This window comes from Felis catus, chromosome A1 (genome assembly GCF_018350175.1).
Source record: "Felis catus isolate Fca126 chromosome A1, F.catus_Fca126_mat1.0, whole genome shotgun sequence".
NCBI classification, from domain to species: Eukaryota; Metazoa; Chordata; class Mammalia; order Carnivora; family Felidae; genus Felis; species Felis catus.
Window position 1 is genome coordinate 4,998,076 of NC_058368.1, and position 22,744 is coordinate 5,020,819.

Consider the following 22,744-nt stretch of genomic DNA (forward strand, 5'->3'; position numbering starts at 1 on the left):
AGGTGGTAATCTGGGATGTGGTGGGACAACAGTGGATGCTGATGTTTCTTGGCTAAGGATAACCAAAAGGGGAACCTGTTCCATTTTTTCTTATCATCCTTCCTCTCTGCCATGTATGCAACAGGTTTCTCCAGACTAGATCCACCACTGTGGGCCTCTCCCAGAAGGCCCAAAGGTGTGTCAGGGCCTGATATGCCTGTCAAGGACCTTTTGGCAACAAGTAGCAGAATATCTGACTAAGAGTAGCTTGAGCAATAAGGATTTATTATTACGTATAAGTATAGAGGTAGAAAGTTCCATGTTGATCCAGTGGCTTGATGATATCAGGGCTCTAGGTCAACTTCTCTGCATTCTCTTGATTTTTTTTTTTTTTTATCCTCTTGGTCACAAGATGGCTGCTACAGTTCCAAATATCACATCATCCACCATAATACAAAGCCAGGAAGGAGAGGACAAATTCCGTTCACGTACCTCTGTTTGCGTCAGAAGGGAAAATGTTACCCAAAATTCTCCAGCAGGCTTTCCTTTACATCTCACTGGTCAGGGCAGGGTCACACACACCCCTCTCCCCCCGGCCCCCAGATCCCTGCTGCCCAAACCCAATCACTAACAAAGGGAATAGGTTAGTCTGAGACTCCTCATGATTCATCCTCTGGAGCTGGTTCCAACTTCCTTCAGGCAGCCAATCCCAGAACAAAACTGGGATTTCGTTCACCGGGGAAAGAAATGACGGAGTGTCACCAGACCAGCACGCTGTCCTCACAGGCTCCAAAGATAAATGCCACCTCCTTCTACTTCATGACTCTGCCCAGGGCAAGTCATGAGACAGCATGTATCAGTCCTTGTCAGGGACAAAACAGTCACGCGCGTGAGTGGATTCTGCCGTTTAAATAGGCTTGTTTCTGCATCCGATGCCCCTCTGAGGTCCCCGAACGGGCTGAATCAGAGAGCAGGAGACACCACAGGGCCCACGCAGGTCCCCAGGCTGCAGGGTCCCCGCCGCTCCCCTGGGCCTCACTGCCAGCGGGCCCTCCCTCTGACTTCCCTGGTCGGCCGGAGGGGGGCGCTGCTGAGGACTCACCGGCTGCGAGGTCGAAACAGAAACGCAGATGTCCTTTAGGGGATGCCCGGGAGGCAGTGAAAATCAGCCAGAAGCGAGGCGAGGGCTTCTGACAGCGCTCGGCCGACGCCGCCCCCGCCCCCCACTGGGGAGACGGTGCGTCTCTCTGGGTGGAAGCTAGAAGGGGGAGAAAGGAGGTGGAGCGCAGGGGTTGGGGGTGGGGTGGAGTGGGGTGGGGGAGCAGGGAAGGGGAGAGGAATGGGCCCTCCCCGTCTGGATTGGCAGGGCAACTCTTGGAGATTTTACTTCCAGTTCTGTTTTCTACTGCTTTCTGGTTTCTGTCCAACACTTCAGCAGGTCAGGGTGTGGCTTGTTGTAATTCGTTTGCGTATCTGGCAGGCCCTGGGTTTGGGGCTTCATTTAATTTCCACCACCGACCGAGCCTCCCCTTGGGGAGTTTGAATGGGAAACACAAAGAGGGAGCTAGCAGAGAATAAAGGCAGAGCAGCGCAGGACTGAAGGCAGGCTTCGGAGGCCAGCGGGGCAGGGGCCCGGGGTTTGCAGGGAGGAAGCAGTGGCCAAAAGAATCAGGAGAGAAAGAAGTCGCTCTGTGATCAAGATGAGCTTGCTAATGTCAGGAACGGAGGTGCCCAGGCCGGGACGGAGCTCAGCCGCTTTCGGGTGCCTGGGGGACCAGGCCATCCTGTCGGGAGAGCCGCTTTGCCGTGCAGAATGAGGAAGCCGGCCTCCTACCCTGTCCTCCGGGGTCCCCTGCCAGGTGGCACGTACCTCTCTATTTCCTCACCTATCCCTCCTGACACACAGTGACCAGATGAGTCCCTTTCGAGAGCACTGAAAGGTCTCGTTAAGATCACTGGTTGGCCCTTGACTGTTCTTTATCCTTCGAAGTATTGCTTCTCGATTTTGACCCCAAATCAGTAAGAACATTTTTCTGACGCTGAGCTGTGTTCCAGTTCTCCGCTCGTGATGCCGTTGTCGGGAGGGCTCGGGGACGGATGGTGTGCGCCTGCGTGCCAAACTATGGATTCATTCATCGGTTCACCCGTTCACGCAACACGTATGTAATCTGCACCGGCTGCCAGGTTATGAGGTTTCTGGGATGAGCAGCGTGGCATTAACGTGTCACCGTTCGACCCGGAATATTTTACGCCTCAGAAAACAGCATAGAAAAGCTGAAACCAGAAGCAAGAGAGGTATAGAGGAAGAAAGATTAGAAGGACGTTCGATGGCTTCCGGGGAGGAGAAAGGACCCCAAGGCCATCTGCTTCCTGGTGGGGATGGGAGAGAAATTCAGGGATCCCCTGGATGTGTTTGGGTCCTCCCTGGGCAGACGACAGCGCCCATCCTCAATGCCACCAGGTCGTCCCCAGACCGGTGGCCAGGCCTCAGGACAACCCGAAACTCTGCCGCCAGAAACGCTAGTGTAGAGCCACCCCTTGGCCCTGGGGCTTCCTGCACGTGCAGGCCAACCCCAAATCAGGCTCTGTGTGCTCCTGACGGGGGGTGTGGAAGGCCCCGGGGCAGCTGGGACAAGGCCTGCATTCTGGACAGTGCTGGCTGTGTGTTTGGCTTTCAAAACTGAAAAGTAATAAAGGTATTTGAGGCCAAGTACGACTATAACGGCGTCGTAAAGGATTTATCCAAAAGAGCCACCTAGATGGGAGAGCTTTTGCGTGCCGGGGTTTCAGATGCATTCCGAGGGAAGGAAATGTGACTTCTAGAAAGGTGCCAGGGTTTTTTAGCATGAGGGATTGTGCCAAAGCATTTGCTGGTTATACTTTGAATAATCAAGAAGGGTCTGCTGCCACTAATTGGCTGATTCAAGGCCAAAGTCAAAGACTTGAATGCTGGGTTCAAGGGCACATCACTTAAATTGTATTTTTAGGAAGTGGCGTCATTCAGAGTCCAATTGATTCATGTGTTCTATCAGAATCCTTCCAACCTGACATGAGAAATATGCTCTAAGCACACCTTCAAAAGGAGGAATGATTTTCCTCCTTTTTGCCCTACTTTTTGGACATTATACTCCAAGAATTATTATGTGCTCCTATTTGCTATTTTTATATCACCACTGCCTGGACTGTGACACCCTGCATGGGACCCACCCAAATACAGTGGTAACTGTCATCGTCTGTGAAACGTCTATCCCACACCTCCCTCAGCAGCTCGTGCTTAGGACAATGAGGAGGGACTGTGCCCCGCTTGAACGCCCTCACCGAGAAACATGGATCCAAGATAGAAAATCCCCAGCGGGAAACAAAGCCTTGACTTCAGACTCACAAACCTTAAATGATCTTATTAATCTGAATAAAACAAAATAGGGCACAAGAATAAAGCACCGAGCTATAAAGACTCCATGATGTTTTTTGACACTCCACAATAACAAAATTCTCCTCATCACTCTGGAGGAGCTAACCCGGCCTTCCAGAATGTATTATGCCCATGGAGGGCGGGTGTCTCCTGAGGGGAAATTGGCCTAGCTCTGTTTTCCCTTATATTTTGTATGCTGACACCCAGATACTTCTTTTTGTCAGGCAGAAACAGCCATGGGTCTGCGGGGACAGAAATCACCACTGGTTTCCCCGGAAAGTCTATTTGGTACTCGCCCCCGCCCCCACATCCCAAATGGGAGAGAAGAGGCGGCCAGTTATCTGAATGACAAATGGGGAGAAAATACCCAACAGCCCGCAAAACAACTCTCGCTTCAAAAAGAGGTCTTGCATCTCACCCAGTTGGAACTGTCCTTTGTCACCACCCGCAGGACGGACTCAGTAAGTTTTGTTGAATGGATAACTCAGCGTTCGTGTTCGTCGCGGAGGATTGTCCTGGCCCAGCTAGCTGCACCCAGGCCCCTGTAAGTGACATCACCTGTACAGGGGGCGCGGAGGTCCTACCGGACGGGCTGGAGAACGAGTGACAGAAACGGCACACAGCCATACTAGCGGCTCCTTTCTGTCCTCAGTGGTGAGATTCTGGGAATAAAGCCCCTCTCCCGCTTACAACCTTCTGGTCATTTCCCAGTTTTCTGAGGACGGTCAAGTCTGAAATCCTTAACAGGGTCCATAGATCCCTGAAGACATGGCCCTTGGCTCTCTGTCGTACCCCGACTCCTGCCACTGTCCCGTTGTCCCCTAGGCTTCAGCTGCCTGGCCTCACTCTCCCCACATCCCAGCTCCTCCCACCCCGCCCCACTTCCGGCTCCGCGTGAGTTTGGGGCTCAGTTCACAGCTTACCAACCCTGAGAACCATCTCGAAGAAGGTCCCCTGCTGAACAGTCACGTACCCTGCACTTTCACAGCACGTCCCTCCATTGGAAACATGTGCCCATGGGGATAGCGGTCCTCTCCTTTTAAACCGTAAGCTTTGTGGGGCACCTGGGCGGCTCAGACCGACTTGGGCCCAAGTCATGATCTCACGGTTTGTGAGTTCGAGCCCCACGTCGGGCTCTGGGCTGACAGCTCGGAGCCTGGGGCCTGCTTCTGATTCTTTGTCTCCCCCTCTCTCTACCCCTCCCCTGCTCACGCTCCATGTCTCTCTGTCTCTCGATAATAAATAAACATTAAAAAAATTTTTTTAGACCTCCAGGAACAAATTGATGGCTTCGGTAGCTGACTCGTTTCATTATGTCCCGTGCTCTACCAAGAAATAGCCACTCCGGGAATTTTTCTCATAATACTATTGGTTTTACCCTCTTAATTACTTTTTAATATCAGTCTATGTCATTAAGGATGGATGTTCGCAAAGGCTCTCCGTCAGAAAAGCGCCCTGGTGCTTAAGCCCCTTAAATAAGCCATTTCTTTAATAAATAATTTCCACCCACCGAGCATAATGGTGTAGATCCTCTGACAAGAGAATAAACAAATAAAAAAGAGCCTGCTTTTTGCCAGGTTTACACTGAGAGGCTACCCCCCTCCCCCCATGGGACTGGCAGGGGCGTGTCCCAAATCTCCTAGTTCTGTGTAGGGACGTATGTGGCTATAAAACCAGGGGCGACTGCCGTCCTCCTGGGCCTCACCCCGTGCCGGGCACCCTGAGAGGCGGGACTGACCAGGGAAACCACCACATGTCCACCGCTCTGCTGAGGGACAAGAGACCTCAGGGAGGGACCTGCCCCCCCTGCGCCCCGGCTTTCTCCTTCCTAAAGCCAGGGTTATATTACCACCTCTCTCAGGGGGCTGTAGGGATCCAGCAGCAAATTCACGTCAAATGCTTAGCCCACGGGAAAGTTCTCGACGTGAGTTGACTCGCATTGTTTCACAGCCTGTTGCATCACATCTTCACAGCAAACTCAGGACGGCTGTGTGTGGGCGCTGATTTATCACATCCCCACTGCACAAAAGAGGAAGCTGAGGTTTGGGGGCAGGGGTACAAATCAACTTCCGGGAGGTCAGCCCGACCCCGTCAGATTGTCGGGGCGACCCTGGGACGCTCACACAGATTGATCGGTCCTCCAAGCCCCCGCCTCCATCCCGGCTGTGACCTGGGAGGTGGAGGGGAGGTGAAATACCAGAGCCAGCGGCCCCCCAGCCCCCCTTGCCGCTCGGGAAATAGCACAGCAGGGATCGGGGCTCAGCACCGGCTTTAAACTGGGAGACTGGTCTTTCTGGGCTTCCGGTTCTTTGACTCAGATGAGAAGAACACTCCTGCTGAGCATAATCTATAGGCTTCTGGTGATGAGCCCCAGTACCCACGTGGCAGCCCCAGGACATTGATCCACTCTCCTTCCTCATTTGCAACATGGGAGTGAGCGCACCCCCTCCCTGGAGGAGCTCTGTAACCCTAACACCTCACCCCTGGCGGTGGGGAGCGCACTTCTGGTCCCCCCCACCCCCCGTCCGTGGCGCTGTACATGGCTTGGCCGTGTGCCCCCAGCGCAGGAGGGAGAACTAGGACCTACCCAGGGGTCTTTTCCAATTCTGTCTCAGACTTCATCCCTTTCCATGCACAACACTGGTGCTGACGGAGCAGAGTAGAAACCAACTTTTCCTCTCCAGGGGTGGCTGTCTATACAACAGCCCCGGGGCCGTGCGTCGGGTCGGCTGGCCTATTGCACGTCCCGCGTGAGACCTACACGCCTAACCCTGATCTCATGAGCGCAACTTCAGAGAGGAAATACGGGCCTGATGAAATACTTCTGGAATATGGATTCCGCAAGCTTTGATATAAAATAATATTTGTGAAATGTTCTAGGCTTTGGGTGAAAAGTGAAACATGAGGGTCATAAATATATCATCTAACTCGTTAGGCCAGCCACGGTGCTCGTGTCACATGAAGTAGGTCTATGGCTCTGGGCTCCATTCATCACATTATTCGGCGATTATCTCGAAGCCGAATAATTTATCTCGAAGCCGAATAAAGTAGAGAGTCCTTTTCGTGGGAGTGATGATTAAAGATGAAATTTATAATGAGGACGCGTGGAAGTCCATCTATACTGCTGATACTTAAGGATGTGCCGGGCGTGTGGAACTTAGGATATGGCTTTTGGGTCCCCCCCCCCGCCCACCGTGGCCCAGGATGTAAACTGTACTGGGATGCGTGGCCCGTGTAGCCCTCCCCGCAGTCACGCAGAGAGAACTGGCCTCTGCAACTTCTCCATTCCTGAACTGCTCTTCCTCAGGAGGCCCGTGCCCTGCAGGGAAGCAAAGGCGAGGATCTCAATTTCCCGGGACTCGGTAAATTCAGCCGGAGGTAATCAGGCAATCACTTAAGCTTTTGCTCTATGCTCAGTCTCTTAAGAAACATTCTGCGTCTATTTCCCCCTCCTCCTGCTCTCCTCCAAGATGGTGACGGAGAGGTAGGGATGGCTCATGACAGTGTGTGGTGCTAGGGGAATCTCACCTCCCCTGGAACTTTCCGGGGGCCCTCTGGCCGCGAACACAAGAGGGGCTAATGGGGCCAATTCCAGATTTGCAGTGGATCCCAGGACCTGTCTGGATTGGGAAGTGTTGGCGGGGGTGTGCCAACACCCTCTACAGGGGTCCTTGTTGCTGCCCCTGGTACTAAGTAGGCTTCCACCTGTCAGGGGGCTCTCATCAGAGACGAGGGCATAGCTGCGCCCCGCGCACTCTCACAGGGCCATGGCCTCGTGCCACGACCAGAAGGGATCACGCTGGGACCAGTGACGATTGCAAAGATACCTTCGCAGAAAATGCATCTGTTCCTCAGCAACGGCAGTGGGAAGACTGACGTCGTTATAGGCAATGTATCCTACGGCAGATGGCTTCTCAAGGACAGCGGTGCAAATGAGGACGAGCGAAGGGTCCTGGGCCACAGTGTCGGCCCCTCTCGCTCACAGAGGGAGGCGAGCAATCAATTTAGTGTTAAAATGACCTGAGGAAGTGAGGATCCCAGACATGAGCTCTGCCATGAAGCCTTCCTCGGCACCCGATGAGCGGGCAGAACGAGGGCTCACCACCCCCCCCCCCCGCACCTCCTACAGCGCGGGGCTTGTGGTTCCAACACCATCACTCGTGTCCATCACTCATGGTCACCATGGCCATGGCACAGTCTTTCCCCACGCGATCACCCCACGTTTCCTCCCCCTGATCCTTCTTCAGAACGTGGAAAGGGGCTGAAGTTCTCGTTGTCTTTTGAGCCAAGTCTCCTCCGGGGGCCAGAGGGAAGGAGGCCAGCTCCTCCAGTCAGTCCCGAGTCAGGAGCCAGCAGGGTTCAGGGGAAGCTCACACCGCCCCCTCCCAGGCTCGCCAGCCCCCCTCCCTCCTGCCCTCCGGTCTCATTGCCGCACAAGACACGAACGCCCTCCTTGACCGAACTTTGGCCAGGCTCCACAGCCCTCTTTTCGGCCAGGCTTCATCTTTGGCCCCTGTTGTTGGTCTATGGAGTCCAGTGTTACTGAAGATTCTAAGTCACTTTATTGAGAGGCCCCCACCCTTGATATCCAAGCAAACTCCTCTTCCCCGCCCACCCCCTCAACTTCGGTACCGAACCAAGTTCCTCCTAGTAATTTTCCATCCACGGTCTCATCCTGCCAGTTGGTTATAAATCCCCATGGTTCCTACTGTATTCCCAGTTGCATCCGGTCTCTCTCCCCTACCGCAGCCCAGTCCTTCTGCGACTGTTTTGAATAAACTCTTTGTGCCAGTTTCATGTGTGTCAGAATAATTTCCCTTTAACAGTTCCGAGACGGCCCCCAAACTTACTCTCTGGAAATTACTGTTTGATTTTGCTCACGGTGCAGGGAAGGCGTGGTTGAGCCACCCGTCTCCGGTCCTCGAGCGTCAGGTGGGGAGAGATAGAGTTGAGGCCACCTTCCAAGCCAACGTCGTCACTCCCACGTCTGGTCCCTCCAGGTCTCCAGCCCCTCCCTCTCCACCTGGCATCTCATCGCTGAGGGCCCCTCCCTGTGATATTGGGTCTCTGGGCGCCACGATTTCTTACGACCCAACAGAGGGACATTCTACAAAATACCCGACCAGTGCCCCTCAAAACCACCGAGGTCATGAAAAGCAAGGAAAGGCTGAGAAATTGTCACAGACCAAAGGCGGTTAGGAACACACGGCACTTGCGTGGAATACAGTAACCTACATAGGATCTTGGAACAGAAAAAGAACATTAGGAGGAAACTAATAAAATCTGAGTAAAGTATACAGTTAAGTAGTGACATACTAATGCTAGACCCTCAGTTGTGACAGATAGTAATGTAAGAAGTTAACAACAGGGGACACTGGGTACAGGGTCTGGAAGTCTCTGTGCCATAGACCTAACACTATTCTAAAATCAAGCATTTTTTAGGGGTGCCTGTGTGGCTCAGTTGGTTAAGTGTTCGACTTTGGCAGGTCACGATCTCACAGGTCTTGAGTTCGAGCCCCGCGTCCGGCTCTGTGCTGACAGCTCGGAGCCTGGAACCTGCTTCAGATTCTGTGTCTCCCTCTCTCTCTGCCCCTTCCCCACTCACGCTCTGTCTCTCTCAAAAACAAACATTAAAAAAAAAGTTCAAAAAAAATTTTTTTTATGTTTATTCATTTTTGAAAGACAGAGAGAGACAGAGCACAAGCGGGGGTGGGGCGGAGAGAGAGGGGGACACAGAACCCGAAGCAGGCTCCAGGCTCCGAGCTGTCGGCACAGAGCCCGACACAGGGCTCGAACTCTCGAACCGCGAGATCGTGACCTAAACCGGAGTCGGACGCTCAACCGAATGAGCCACCCTGGCGCCCCCCCAAAAAAGCTTTTTAAACCAAACGTTTTTAAAACAATTAGATGAACCTAAGCTACAGCAATATAATGGCTTACCATTTATATAAGACTAAGGAATGGGGAAAAGAAAAAAACGTCTAAGCTTAACGACACCTGGATCCTGGACCTCCAAGAGTAGTGAAGGTGACACAAATAGAATCAGAAGCTGATAACGACTTTACCAAATGCTAATTACCTCACATTTGAGACTTAGGATTTTGAAATTTTCAGTGACAGTACACGGAGTAATTAATTATACAAGATTAACTAGACCATGATTCAATTTAAATTTTGAGTTGCAGATTCTGTTCCTTTTCCTGCTGGGTAATCCCAGTCGAATACGTCTCTGAACTGTGAATGGCATTTGCAACGACACCGAAGGAATTTGAATCAGACTGTTCTCCTCCAGTAAGATGAGTTCTTTCCGGAAAGGATGGCCAAGGAAGTCGTGCCTCTTGGCTACCTGATGAAACTCACCAGCAGCAGCAACTGATCTTAGGTTATGGGAGTGGAAAAGGCGATTTAGAGTTTTGGAGCTTTCACTCCATAAGTGCTGGTGGGGATGATACCGGTGATGCTGGTGGGAGCAGACGCATTTTCCCACAGCGGCTCCCCAGAGGAGATAGTAGTCCAACGCCCACTTGGCCATGGCAACGGGGTTGTTGACTTCCAGTCACGCTGCCATTTGAGTGGCAGCTCAGTGGGGAACCAAGCTCAGCACAATGAAGGTCCTGCTCTTCAGAGCCTACTCAGTCATAAACATAGCTCTTTTCCCAGGCCTTCTGAAGAGAGGAGAGGCCAGGCCCAGGGTGCTGTGAAAAATGCCCCTTCTTTCCGCCATCCCACTGTTTCATTTCCTATCGCTGTCTTTTTTCGATGAGCAAAGCATTCATATACTAAAAGTGGTGATATCATGGTTTTGACAGTGTATTTGATTTTGCATTCCCCGTGGTGAGGACAAAGGTTCTTTTTATCACATTCTAGCGCAGCGCACAAGAGGGAGGCCGGCAGGGAAAAGGCGACATGTGCAGTGAGGGGGTTAGTTTTTATTCCGAGTACACTGGGAAGTCATCGGAAGGTGCAGCCATTCCAGGACAACGTGTGCTGGCGAACTTAAGAGACTTGCCTGGAAGTGGGGGAAAGTTTATTGGCTCTGTCTTCTCCCTCATAAATTTTAATGACATGTTAGAAAATTGGGGTCAAGAGAAACAATTTCCCAACGTCTTGATTTCCTGAAGGGTTTACCCTACAAGCAGCTATTTTCATGGGGTCCCACTGTAAGACAGAATCAAGGCTTAATTCAGGAAAAGGATCTTGGCATTCTGGGCCACCATGCAGCAATTTCTCATTCAATCAGTTATTAAGTGCTGATTCAATACTAGCAGTGCACTAAGCACTGTGCTAAACATCAGGAATAATGATGATCAAGGCCCAGCCCCTGCCCCTAAGACGCCCGCAGCTTAGTGTTGGAGACAGGAAGAGTGGGTATGGTTGGGAAAGACTCATTGCAATTTCGGCTGGCTTTTAAATGTTTTTCAAACTCACCCCAAGTGAAAACAGCTACAGAAGGATACCCCAATTGTCTCTGGTTTTGAGATCCTGCAGCTTTTCATGTGTTGAAGTCTCCTTCAATCGTCTTTAAAGTCTGTATGATTTAGGAACAAGTTCTTTGGCTGACGCTAGTGAATTTACCAAAGTCAACACCTATCCACTCAGCTGCTTGAGGAAAGTTGGGACACTGACAAAGTTTAATGTGGTGACTTCCTGTGCATCTTTCTATATCATTTACACTGTCTTTAAAATCCCAAACTCACTCATTCTCTCTCCCCATTCAGTCTTCTCAGGAAAGAATCTAAGACTTACCCACATTGAGATTTAAGGAAATGTTGAAGCTCAAAGTATGTTTCAATAGGGGCAAAGTTTTGTTGTTGTTGTTTTTTTCTTTTTAGTTTTGGCCTAAGATCCACTAAATTCCATGGTCAGTTAATACATGCTGAATAAAGGAATAAATGAATACACAAGCAAACAAAAAATAAAATAAAATAAAGTAAAATAAAATAAAACAAAACAAAACAAAACAAAACAAAACAAAACAAAACAAAACAATAAGACGTATTAGAAAGAGTGTAAGGAGGGATGCCTGGGTGGCTCAGTCAGTTAAATGTACGACTTCAGCTCAGGTCATGATCTCACAGTTTATGGGTTCAGGTCCCACATTGGGCTCTGTGCTGACAGCTCAGAGCCTGGAGCCTGCTTCAGATTCTGTCTCTCTCTGCCCCTCCCCAGTTCATGCTCTGTCTCTCAAAAATGAATAAGTGTAAAAAAATGTTAAAAAAAAAAAAGAAAAAGAAAAAGAAAGAGTATAAGGGGAGGCAGAGTTAGGCAAATAGAACAATAGCATCCCATGACTCCCAGTAAGGTTGTTAAGCAATTAGCTAACAAAAAACAAAGAAAAGAGATTACAACAGCTAAAAATCAGAAACAAAGATCATCCACCACAGGAGAAGACAGTTTGCAACCTGATCCAAACACATATATTCACACCATGCTGTCCTTCATTCATTTTGCCAGACTGGGAAAACCTTCCCGTGGCCTGAAGTCAGCCCACAGGTTAGCTGGTGTTTGGAGCCACTGGGCTGAAAGATGACCCTCCTGACAGGAATGTTGTCTCTTTTTTTCTTAATTTTTTAAATGTTTATTTATGTTTGATAGAGAGAGAGAGACAACGAGGGGAGGGACAGAGAGAGAGCGAGACACAGAATCCAAAGCAGGCTCCGGGCTCCCAGCTGTCGGCACAGAGCCTGACTCAGAGCTCGAACCCACGAGCTATGAGATCCCGACCTAGCTGCTTAACCGACTGAGCCAGGAGCACCAGAAACTCTCTCTTTTTTTTAACTGGTAGGGATACACAGCATGATGTGGAGGCAACAGAATTTTGCACCAAATGTGTACGTTGCTCTTTTCTTGGAAGCTGAAGCCTCTTTTTTGTCATCTCTGCCACAGTAAAAGTAAGGACCTTTAAACTCATAGTCTCCTGACGCCTTTGCTCAGAAAGAGGTTCCACCCTGTTTGTTCCAGGCGATTCCATTGCCTCCTAAAATTGATCATATCCAGAGATGAATTAACTCTTGATTTTTTTTTTCCAAAAAGGAACACTTAAAAGTCTTAAATTATTCAACTTGCACCAACGGATATTGACTCCTTGACACTGTGTTGTGTATTTGTGCCCCACCCCCCTCACCTCTACTTCATCTAAGTGCCTGTTAACTTTAAGATTTAAGTAGAGCTGTTTCTTCAGCTTCCAAACTTCTCTGTGGGATGGCATTATGTGGTCGACTTCCCAGAGTGAGGAAGAAAACCAATACCACCATCAATGGGGGGATAATATCTTCTCAGTGAAGACGGCTCTGTCTACTTTGGAATGATGGCAAACTCTTTGTTTCAGACCAGGTAAAAACAATTTGCTGGTACAGAAGCAAGCTATCAGTTTTTATATATTTATCTTGCATTTAGTCACTTTGCTGCTTCTTTATCAAATGAAATGGTTCTTGAGTTGGTTATCTGGTGCTTTCTTAGATAGACAACAATATTGGTTGCAATTTTTTCCTCCTTTTAAATAATTATAATAGATCTTATTTATCTTTGATATCTAATTGTATTGCCCAGAACTTCCAGGCAATGGTGAGTAATAATTAAGGCAGACATCCTTGGGGTTCCTCCACAGTTTTAATGGAAATACTTCTAGAGTTTCATATTTAATGTTGTTTAATGGAGTTACATATTCTATCCCAAATGTGAGCCTTAATCTCCCTAGTGTTTTAAAGATTTTTCTTATCTCAGGCAAGAAGAGCCTTAAATTTCACAAATATCTCTTCCACATCTAACAAGATAAACTATTTCCTTTGTGAGTTATTGATTTGGTTTATTAATATATTTTAATGTAATTATTCTTATATTTCTGTAATAAATCCTACACAATCATAATAAATTATTCTTTAAATCTGCTATCAAATTTAATTTACTAGTATTTTATGTAGGATTTCACATCTATGCTAAAAGGTGAGTCTGGCCTACAATTTGGGGGGAAAATTAATTTCTTTTTTCTTCTTTTTTAGGTTTAGGTTTATTTATTTTTGAAAGAGAGAGAGAGAGAGAGAGAGAGAGTGTGCGCACACACGTGGGCAGGGGAAGGGCAGAGAGAGAGGGAGACAGAGAATTCCAGGCAGGCCCTGTACTGTCGGCACAGAGCCAGAGGCAGGGCTCGAACCCTTGATCCAAGAGATCATGACCTGAGTGGAAACCAAGAGTCGGACACTTAACTGAGCCGCCCAGGTGCCCCAGGGGAAAATACATTTTTAAAAATTTTTTTAAACTTATTTTGTATTATTGGTCTATTCAAGTTTTCCATTTTGTCCAGTTAAAGACTTTCCTATCTATTAACATTTACTGTTTTTAAATAATCTTTTAAAACTCCTCTACGCTTATTCATTTCTTCCTTCATTCAACAAATAGCAATTGAATTTGCCTTTATAGGTTCAATTCATAATAAGGTGTCTGCCACAGAGACTCCACATTTTAGGGATTTAATCACTATGCCTGGCACTGATTTAACAGCTGGTGACACAGCTGCGAACGTGCCTCGAGAAGTCCTTTCCGATAAGAGCTTACTTCCTAGTGGGGGAAACCATAGATGAAGTAAACAGATCGACTGCAGTGACAAAAAGATGGTAAGACAAGACCATGTGATGGAGATGAGGAAGCATGCCCGTCTGGAGCATGGTGGCCAAAGAAGCCGAGATTTCATGAGAAGCAGGCTTCCAAAGGCCAAGGGGCCAGCATTGCCAAGCCTCCGAAGTTAGAAGAAAGCAGAATGAAGAACAAAAAGAAGGACGGGAAGAAAAAGCAGATAGGTAATGATCAAGGAGGCCGAGAGGCAGGCACAGGTGAGATCACTCAATATGGGAAGATACTGGAGGGTTTTGTGCGTGGTTGGACATGATCCAACATACGTTTTAAGCAGATCTATTTGGCCGTTATACAAAGTGTTGGGGCAGAGAACAAGAGTGGCAGCTGGGAGACCACTTGGGGGTTCAGTGGCTGCATAGGCAGAAGTGAAGGTGTCGCCCTATCCCTTTTCTCAGAATATTCGAGTTGTCTTTTTCTCCCTTGGGTAGCTATGCTGGGAGTTTGCCTACTTGATTGTTCTTGTCTAAGAAACAACTCTTGCGTTTCTTGACTTACTCTTCTAATGTTCTCTTGTTAATAATTCATCAATGGTGTTTTGACCTCCAGGATTTTTTTCTACTTTTCTCTTTACTATTTGCCCTCTTGCTCTTTTCTGATTCTTAGCTCATTTGTTTGTTGCTTCCTTTAAAGTCAAAAACATTTAGAGATTTCAGTGTATCCCATAAATCTGATAGGAAGCAAAATCTTCGTTTCACCAGACATTACCTTTTGGGGTACTGATGGCATCATATCAATGACCCAAATGTCACTAGGTCAAGGTTCCATGTGGATAATTGTCATTCTTTCAAGGAATTATCATATGAAACACAACTTGCCTACTCTATATTATTGTTTTTTATTTTTTTAGTGCTTATTTATTTTTGAGAAAGAGACAGAGTGTGGGCCGGGGAGGGGCAGAGAGAGAGGGAGACACAGAATTGGAAGCAGGCTGCAGGCTCCGAGCTGTCAGCACAGAGCCCAATGCAGGGCTCAAATTCACGAACCGTGAGATCATGACCTGAGCCGGAGTCGGACGCTTAACCGACTGAGCCACCCAGGCGTCCCTTGCCTACTCTATGTTAAATGCAAATCCCAGATACTTTCCCACCCCCCTTTGCGTTAGGACATGGACACTAGACTCTAAGTTAGAAGCCAGTGACAGGAAGAACCAGTGGCTGTGCAGAGCCCTGTTGAAATGAAACAGCAAGAGCTGCACACAGTGACAGAGGAACGTATAGAAGTTGACAGCAGAAAAAGTTCCACAAACATGTTCAATATTCCTAGAAAACCACATAAGGGGAGCAATGAGAGCTGGCCACTGGAGGTGCCAACAGGGAGATCATGGGGGAACTAGAAGCTAAGGCCACTCCTTCTGATGGAGTCTCTGTTTTCTCAGTGGGTGGAGAGGGTAGGCAAGCCATCACCTGCCTTGTGAGGAAGGAGGCACAAGGGAATGTTGGAGGGTTGAGGACAGGTGACATGTGGGCCCACACTGAAAGGGAGACCATCAGCTACTGTGATTGGTAACTTTTTGAGACTTGTTGAGCATTTGAAACTGCCTTGACATTTCAAATTTCTGTAGCAGTAAATCCCCATAGCAAGTGTGTGCTTTTGTTTCAGAGGATGTAAGAATAAAAGCCAGATGGGGCGCCCGGGTGGCTCAGTTGGTTAAGCATCCAACTTCAGCTCAGGTCATGATCTCACGGTTCGTGAGTTTGAGCCCCATGTTGGGCTCTGTGCTGACAGCTCGGAGCCTGGAGCCTGCTTCAGATTCTCTGTCTCCCTCTCTCTGCCCCTCCCCCTGCTCATGCTCTGTCTCTGTCTCTCTCTCTCTTAAAAATAAAGATTTTAAAAATTATTTTAAAAAAAAGAATAAAAGCTAGATAAACTACATCCCACTCTAAAGCTGGTACTCAGAGAGAACCCCAGGTAGCTGGAAAGGTTCATCAGATGCCCAGGGTCTGCAGAGAGGGGCAAGGGTCGCTCAGATAGATAGACTGAGCAGGCTGAGGAGTGGGTCACCTAGCAGGGACCATACTCCCTACATTCCTAAGCAAAACAGAACCACCCTCCTAGATATGGCCTCATCTTGCGTGAGGAAATTGGACTTAATATGTTTGGAAATTATTTGAATTTCACTAATGCGGACCTCCAATTTTTTTTTTCTCCCATCTATCCCTATAATTGCAGAAACTAGTGAAGGTATTTTACATATTCACTTTTGCTTTTATTGAATAAAACATGTCCTTTCCATCCAGAGCACACATTTTTAGTGTTTCCCCATCAGGGACCTCTTCTTTTCTCTATGGTTCAAACGCTTATCTTCGAATGTACTCCTATTCTATGGATGAGTTGGAAAGAAGTCAAATACATAAATATTTGACATGACTAAAAGCATGCCTTCCCTGTCAGAACAACTATACTTTACCACCAAAAGTGAATCCCAGAATTTAAAGTCCTTCCCTGCATGCCTCGGACAATCGCTTCTCACCTTGTTGTTTGGCTTTCAGATGACTGACTGTCACTCCGGAAAGAGGGAGGCATTCTCGTCTTGCACATTCCCTACAATGTCAAATCTCTATGACAGATACCTAGGTATAAATTAGATCTAAAAAATGAATGCCAGAGACTAGAACCCTAGATGAAGGGGTTTCACCACATTACTATTTATGAAAGGTCATTTGACCCTCGTTCTCCTTTCAAACCTTGCTCCTTCTTGACTTCCCGTGCGTACTTGTCCATTCGACGAGTCCCACGGCGTCCACCAGACACGGAGCCCCGGAGTGACGTCACACACACCAACACCCCTGTCCTCATGGGGCACATCTGTTCAAGGGAGCCAACGGAGAGTTTAAGAGGCCTATGCTCCTCTTAAAGTGGAGTGCAAGTGGCTCCAAAGGGTGGGCAAAAACAGGGGCACACGGGAGCCAATGTCCACTCCCACCCACTCTCACCCCTGTTCTCAGGCAGCCCCTGCCCTGGGGCCTTCCCACCTGATGGCCGACTCCTCATCCCCTGCCCGTCTTTGTTCCCACAGCACCTCCTAGGCGAGGCCCACCGTTTTCACCCCACGCGACCCACGGCCTTCCCTCCTCCTGACCCCTGGGTTTCTTCGCGGCAACTACCAGCTGCTAGCACACAACATAAATTACTCTCGACGGTCATAGTTCATTGACTGCCTCCTTGCTCCCTGGCAGCAACTTCTGAGTCTCCTCCAGTATCTCCTGCCCTACCCATACCTGACACGTCCCCTTGGGTGTCCTACTCCGTTCTTTTCAACGACGATTCGGTGCCTGGGGTATGTTAGATACGTGGGCATGGAGGAGACGAAGATGGAACCGGCCTCGGTCTCTGTCCTCGAGGAGCTCATCACGTCCTTGGGGCAGACGTGTGAACGCTTTCACTACACGCGGATTTACCTGAACTCCTGGGAGATCACAGGTGAACCACTCAGGCCTGGTTGGGGGTTGCAGGAAGTCTTCCTGCTGGATCACGGGTCCGAGGATTCGAACTGGATCACGGAGCGAGGACGAGGGTTACCCTGGCAGAGCCAATATGCTCCCCCAATTCCAAGCACGTCTCAGTTCCCCAGCACGCACTGTCCTCGGGTGGCTGCATTTTCCAACGACCGCCCAGCACACTGGGAGCAAAACCAAGCACCTAACCGAGGCGTGAACATGCCTGTCTGTCCTCCTCTACCTCCTGCACCGCTCTCAAATGTGATCAAGGGACTCGGTCGGGAGTCCTTTCCTGAGGAAGACAGTATTTAAACAGAAAGCTATGAAAATAGAACTTTTAACGAACAAATGCTGTCTTAGGAAAAAACAAACAAATGAACAAAACAGTGACAGGAAGTAATACGGTGGGATACAGGAAATAGGGGTACTTCCGGGGCATTCTCAGCCACACCCTTCCCTTTCCTCTCAAAGTCTGGGGAAAGAGTTGCATTTAACTGATATTAGACACTTAAATAAACATACGTGTATTGAACCCTCTCCTTCTTGTATGCTCATGATTCACAAAACTGCCAGGTACAGACGTCTTTCCTGAGCTCCAGACTCTTTTTTTTTTTTTTTTTTTTTTTAGTGTTTTATTTTTTGAGAGAGAGCAATTGAAGCGGGGGAGGGGCAGAGAGATTGGGGGACAGAGGATCCGAAGCAGGCTCCATACTGATAGCAGTGAGCCCGATGTGGGGCTTGAACTCACAAACCATGAGATCATGGCCTGAGCTGAAGTCAGACACTCAACTGACTGAGCCACCCAGGTGCCCCGGAGCTCCTGACTCTTAAATCCAACTTCCTACTAACAATCTCTGCCTGTGTTTCCCAGAGTGCCTTACATCCTTCACATGAAAAGCAGAACCCGTATTCTTCCCCATATACACCTGCTCTTCACAACTTTATTTCTCAACTTGGTCAATGACACTACCATCCTTATCAGCGATCCGAGAGGCGTCCGAAATCCCTCCTTCTCCACTCCGCACATTGAATTGGCCACCAAGACCTTTCCATTTTCACTCCCGCCACTCTGTCTACTCCTTCCCCTGTGTAACATCTTGGCAATTAATTTTTTGCTTTGGTCTTTCATCATCTTCTCCTGAACTCCTGTAAGAGCTTCTTCTTTGACACTTTCTGTCCCAGACCGGGTGTCCCCCTTTCTCCCCCAAGCAGAGCTTGATTAGAACCCGTGAGTAGGTTCTGTTGACGTTGGAAGTACTCAAGGCAATAGGCATGAGGGAGCTGGGAGAACGGTGGAAGAAAAGCCCATATAAAGATGAGTGACCAAGATCACCTCTGTGGGTAGCTGGGGCTTGATCCCATTCTCAGGCACATGTAGATTTCATCTTGGTATTATTCGTGAAGAGACAGGAGAAGCATTTACCCACGGGTTTCCATTCCTCACCATGAGGGTGTCAAATCTCCTGTACTTACGAGGCAAGGTGAAGGGGTGTGGGGCCAGGCACCCGAAATATCTGCCACCTACTCAGTTGAACCCACCTTTGTTTAAAATGTCTTTCTAGAATATAAATCTGATTATGTAACCCCCCTTGCCCAACTTATAATCCTCCAGTTCAGTGAGCTTGCAACATAGCACCCATACCCATTAGAACAGAGTATACAGCATGCGCGATCTGGGCACTGCAGCCTTCCTGACCTCCCCTCACACCTACCCATTCCCCCCAATGCCCTGGCCATACCAGAGGCTGGACTAGTCACGATTCTTCTCTTTCCTCCATGTTTGCTCACTCTTCTCATCTTAAATGTTCTTCTCCACCTGGTGAATTCTTACTCATCATCTAAAACTCAACCCAACTACCATTTCTCCTCTAGCACCTTCCTGACGCCTACCGTGTACTCCCAGCTTGGCCCCCAAAGAAAGACCTAAAGCTCCCCCTCCTTTGCTCCTATAACAAATAATTCCAAGGCGATGTTACAGGGGGAGTAATGTACATGCTCTGTAATTCCGCCTACCCTCTTGTATTATCTGCCCCGGTCTCGTGAGACCCTTGAGGGCAAGGAACTACTATATCTCCTTCAATTTTGTATGTTCAGTGCCTGGAACAGCGTCGGACCCATAGGGCATTCACTAAATATTTCTTGAATAACAACACGGATTCGTCACTTATAATGGATCAGCCACTTTGCTAACTGTGTAATGCATGTGTCACTGAAATGCATGCAGGAATCGAAAGCTGGCCCAGATAAAGTACACCTGAGACCCTGCCATCACGTGCTCATGGAAGGATGACATGAAGAGATACAAAGCAGCTAAAGGTTCCATCTCTCAACTGCCTCCAAGCACTGCACACACACAGCAGCTTTCTCTCTTTTCTTCTTGCATCTGGCCCTTTACACCATGGGAGAGCAACTGCTGTAAATATTACTGGTCCAGAGGCCCCAGAAACTTGAAAATGGACCCTAAGCCAGAGGCTTCGGACACAGCACGGGGACAGGGCAACTGGAGACAACGGCGATGCAGAATACGAAACTGGATGAAAACCTTCAGTGGCAACAACGGGGGGAAACAGGGCCAAACCCGAGATCTTCGCAAAGAGGACAGCACTTTGTAGCAGCTGCACGGGAAGGAGGAGCATTAAACATTCATTAATATTGCCCATTTTCAGAAACCATTTGGACAAGAGCCACCTGGCCTGACTCCTGGCCCCAGCCCCGCCTGCTAGGAGGCTGGCTTCCGAGCACAGGGGCCTTCTAAGTGGCGTTCTGCCGAGGGGCACAGGGCTCCAAGCAGCGTCGGCTACATCCCCGCTAGGATGCGATGTTCTTACTCTCTGGTAGCAACACACAAATTTAAAAATCCTAACTCGCTTCCAAGCTCTAGAAGATACTAAAATATTTAGATTCAATACTTGCCTGGACTTATGAGGAAGGGAAGAGAGAGTTTATCAGAGGAGAGCGAGCGATCTTAGCAAACTGGAAAAATAACAGGCTATCTGAAAATTAAAGGCATCATTCTTGGTATGTATCAATATTTTAACACGGTTCCCTTTAGTTAAAAAAAAAAAACCCTTAAAAATTCTGGGCCTGTAAAATAAATAAATTATTTCTGGGCCTGGGTATTCATCTCTGCAGCCAATCTGTAAAGGCCTCTTGCACAATTGCTGGGTGCCTGGAGACGTGCTCACGGGTTTTGGATAAGACGAGGAAAACACTCTTGCCATCAAAAGTCCAGGACTGAAACCCCCATGAGACATTTTCCCCCTTCCGTGTACATTCCATAGGCTATGCTCATTTGGGTTTTCTAAGTCGGTGACCTTTAGTGTATTTTAACTCTTTTCATAGAAAAGTTATATAGATAAGACATATTTTTCTCCCAATTATGAGTGTGGTCTGTAGTCATGCTCTCTACTCACTCACCCCCCATTCAGCCATAAAGCTGGCTGAAGTCTGATTTCTGCCCCTACAGTCTGATAGTGAAACTGTTCTTGCCAAACCACAAGGACATAGACCATTTCTACTCTTTACATGAAATGACCTTTATGGCATTTGACACGGTAGATAAAGTTCTCAGACCCTTCCTCCCTGGAGACTATCGGTCTCTCTGGTTTTCCATGTTCTCTTTGTCTTGCTATTTTTTCTTTAGCTTTTCTTCTTTTCCTTACTTCTCAAGGTCTCAAGCTCTGATCTCTTATCTTATTCTAGGACCTCTGATAAATTTTATGCACACCCGTATCTTAATCCTCCGCTAGAAACTGGGGGCTTCCAGGCTTCCCTTTTATAACTGAGGTCTCTCCTCTGAATACCAGTCCTATATTCCCATATTCATAAAATGTCTTCACTTGGATGTCCCATAGATCTCTTCAGTGCAATATAACTAAACCCAAGAGCATCTTTCCCCCACCTTACTCTCCCCTTCTCTTCCCCACCTAGGTGAATGGCAGTCCCATCTTTAACACAGTTACCCTAATGGGAAATCTGGAAGCCATCACTGACTGGTGCCTGTGCATACTCTCAGGCCCTCAGCAATGTATCATTGGTCAGCAAGCTGGTCTATTCTAGCTCTCTCCCTATTCAGCTCCCCCCTATCCTTCATCAAAATCTTTTTTTTTTTTAAGAGATGGGGAGAGAGCACAAGTAGTAGAGAGAGAGACAGAGAGAATCTTAAGCAGATTCCACACCCAGCACAGAGCCGGACGCAGGGCTCTATCTCACAACCCTGAGATCATGACCTGAGCCGAAATCAAGTCTGACGGTTAACCGACTGAGCCACCCAGGTGCCCTTCCTTCATCCATGTCTTACTTCAGGCTTCCATAACTTCTCTCTTGGGTTATCTCAGCAGCCTCCTTTTGACCCCCACCGGTCCAGAGCAATCCTTCCAAAATACAAATCTCACCTTATGTCCCTCTTGTTTAAAATCAAAACTTCAAACTGTCTTCTCATCTTCTTTGAATTAATACCCAACATCAACTCTTACTACTTTCTAGTCATACTTTTCATTATGATCATATTCTGAACTATTCAGAGCTCCCCATAAAACCCATGTTCTCCCATTTTTCTGTGCTTTTGTTCTAAATGGATAACATTCCCCTCTTCTTTACCTGGCCAAAACCTACACATCCATCCTAAACCTCCTCATTCATGCAAACAGTTCAAAACAAAGCCTTTGATGGCCCCTCCCCAAGCAGAAGCAGGATTTCTCTATGCTATGATAGCAACAACTCACAGCAGCAGCAAAAATAATAAAACAACAACTAATATTTACTTAGGGCTAAACAGTCGCAGTGGTTCTTAATTCCAAATGTGTATAAGAATCATCTGGGAATGTTAAAACGCTATGCAAACGTTGAAATGGTATCCAATGGTCTCCAAAGCCCATTCCAATATTCAGATGCATCAGATTTGGGACTGAGATCAGGAACCCACATGTTTAACAAAATATTCAAACTGATTCTGATGCAGTTGATCTAGGAACCATATTTTGAAAAACACTGAACATCTAACCGGCTTCCTGCCAATCGACTCAACACATTGCCACCAAATTACTATTCATAAAATACCTCTTATAATTTTAAAACATCAAATAGTTGGCACCAAAGACAACTGTGAGCTTCACACATATCTGTCAATTATCTTAAGCCCACTGAAGTGGGATTATCTATAAAGAAACAGCAAGTTATGGAGATTAACCTGATCAAATTCACAGATAGGAATGACAGGATTCAAGTTTTGGCCTTGTTCCAGGATACCGCATCTTGAATCATTCACTGTCATATAAAAACGATAACC

The 22,744-nt window shown here is 47.9% G+C and overlaps 1 protein-coding gene and 1 long non-coding RNA gene across 6 annotated transcripts in view; both read right to left on the reverse strand.

Moving 5' to 3' along the window:
• Positions 1 to 243: 243 nt before the first annotated feature.
• Positions 244 to 5,866, reverse strand: LOC109495042. 2 transcript variants are annotated; one of them, XR_006588625.1, is made up of 3 exons: positions 1,866 to 5,866; positions 1,082 to 1,237; positions 244 to 473 (listed from the first exon to the last, which is right to left on the reverse strand). It is a non-coding gene; the product is annotated as an uncharacterized LOC109495042 (long non-coding RNA). The 2 variants fall into 2 exon arrangements; XR_006588633.1 differs by having other exon boundaries at positions 1,850 to 5,866.
• A 3,562-nt stretch (positions 5,867 to 9,428) lies between these two features.
• MTMR6 (myotubularin related protein 6) overlaps positions 9,429 to 22,744 on the reverse strand; it is a 72,519-nt gene continuing 59,203 nt past the window's right edge. For 2 of the 4 annotated variants that reach the window (XR_002740371.2, XR_006588683.1), the window contains 2 exons: positions 17,419 to 17,749; positions 16,205 to 16,825 (listed from right to left, as the gene is read on the reverse strand). The gene's annotated coding sequence lies outside the window, so the exon portion shown is untranslated. Of the gene's footprint in view, positions 12,369 to 16,204; positions 16,826 to 17,418; positions 17,750 to 22,744 lie in introns of those variants that run through there. The other 2 variants (XR_006588669.1, XR_006588665.1) reach the window with 2 other exon arrangements.